Source organism: Echinops telfairi, unplaced genomic scaffold, assembly GCF_000313985.2.
Source record: "Echinops telfairi isolate 266 unplaced genomic scaffold, ASM31398v2 ScPeMD7_5;HRSCAF=22, whole genome shotgun sequence".
Taxonomy (NCBI): Eukaryota; Metazoa; Chordata; class Mammalia; order Afrosoricida; family Tenrecidae; genus Echinops; species Echinops telfairi.
In genome coordinates this window covers 31,137,739-31,139,726 of record NW_022103901.1, presented here as the reverse complement: position 1 = coordinate 31,139,726, position 1,988 = coordinate 31,137,739, and the positions used below count along the sequence as shown (strand labels likewise).

The 1,988-nt window shown below is 40.4% G+C and overlaps 1 non-coding gene across 1 annotated transcript; it reads left to right on the top strand.

The window, feature by feature from the left end:
- The first annotated feature begins 1,219 nt into the window (after positions 1-1,219).
- On the top strand, positions 1,220-1,351 carry LOC115868020. The gene has a single exon (XR_004045378.1). It is a non-coding gene; the product is annotated as a small nucleolar RNA SNORA42/SNORA80 family (small nucleolar RNA).
- Positions 1,352-1,988: the final 637 nt, after the last annotated feature.

The following is a 1,988-nucleotide window of genomic DNA, read 5'->3' as shown; positions in this document are numbered from 1 at the left end:
AGTCAAAGGCATCCACATTGGCAAAGAAGAAGTAAAAATCTCTCTGCAGACAATCTGACTTTATATATAGAAAACATGGTAAATGGAGAACTTGGTAGCATGTTTTTGGCCTGATTTCTACACTTACACTGGAAACTGGCCCTATTTGATGAAAGATCTCCTTTGTTCCAAGATAGAAATGTCTTTAAATACACACTCTCCAGGCCAAAAATGCACACACACATGCACGCGCAAAAAAGGGGGCTGTCATAAAGGAACTACCTTAAAAGATGTGTCATACCTGTATCTGGCTACTCACTATGCCTGAAGGTTTTCTATAGATAAGAGCAATCAGGTTCTATGCCCAACCCAGTAAAGTGTTGTAAACTCTCTTCTGATACAGATCATAGATTGCTCCCTGGGGAGGCTCAGGGCCGGTTGGAGGTCAGCTAGCACCAGGTCATAAGGCTGAGTCATTTCATCACCTGTTTATGATGTTACCCGATGATGATGATATTATCCACTGACTATGCAATATGTTCACTGTGTGACGTGTAGGCCTTTGGACAGACCTGTAAGCCCTATAATAGATGCCCATTGGACAATACTGTCATTTTTAGTTTCCACAATCACAAAGTCACTCCCAAGGACCCAGGTGAGGGTTGGGGATCCCGTACCCCAACAAGAAAACCCCAAGGACTCAACTAAAACAATTGTTGGAACTAATTCAAAAATTCAGCAATGTGGCAGACTATAAGATCAACAAACAATAGGATTCTTGTCTATTAAGGAAGGTAACTCTGAAAAGGACAGTCTTTTTAAATAACATTTTTAATCACCACCCCAAAGATGAAATATATATGTTCATGGACAGAAAGACAATGTTGTGAAAATTCCAATATTACTGAAAGCACTCTATAAATATGATGCAATTCCCTTCAAAATCCGAATACTATGCTTCAAAGAATGGAAAAATATTCATCATCAAATCTATGTGAAAAGGAAAGAAATCTAGGATAAGCAAAACACTACTAAAAAACAAATCCCAAAAAGGAGGCCTCTCGTTCTCTGATTTCAAAACCTGCTACCCAGTCATGATCATCAGAATAGCTTGATATTGGTACAATGACAGCTATCTAAACTAATGGATCAGAACAGAAAACCCAGAAATAAAAGCAAGCACCTATAGACATCTGAATTTTTTATAAAGGACTAAAAAACATTAAATGGGGAATAGAGTGCATGGGTTTGGATTTGTGGCAGGTCCAGTCCCATGGGCCTCTCACAGTGTCCCATGCCAAAGCAATCTGTACCCTGAACCATTGCCTGGCTTTACCCGGTGGGCTTAAGGCACTGAAGCGGTTGCACAGTGAAAAAATAAATTAAATAAATGGGGAATAGAAAGTCTTTTCAACAAATGTGCTGGGAAAATTGGATTTCCACCTGAGAAAGAATGAAACAGGACTATATATCTCACCATATAAAAAAATGAACCAAGATAGTGTAAAGGCTTAAATATAAACCCTAGAACTATAATGATCATCAATTTTAAAAAAGGGAGGGGACAAACTTAAGAGCCCAAATACAAGGTACCAAAAACACACTACCAAAAAAAATTAAAACTAAAATAAAAAAAATTTTTAAAACACTACCAAACATAATGAAAAACACCTACACTACACAAAATAGAGGACTGGAACTGACAGGTTGCTAGATTAGGGACAAAGGGGAGTTATCCTCCCTAATGCCCGCGCTAAAGGGAAATTAGCTGTCCCTGCCACGATAAAGGGGTTGCAAAGAAATCAGGCACACAAGCAGGCACCTGTGGGAAAACCCAACGTGGGCACCCACAATGCTAGGCACCAGTGACATGACATCACACAGGTGAACCTAAAGTCAGCCAACAAGGTCAACCAATACCCTCCACCACACCTCCCCAGCCAGTGGGGCTGGGAGGGGATAAAAGCAGGTCGCGGACGCTTCATCCTCTCTTGTTGGGGAAGTGGGGA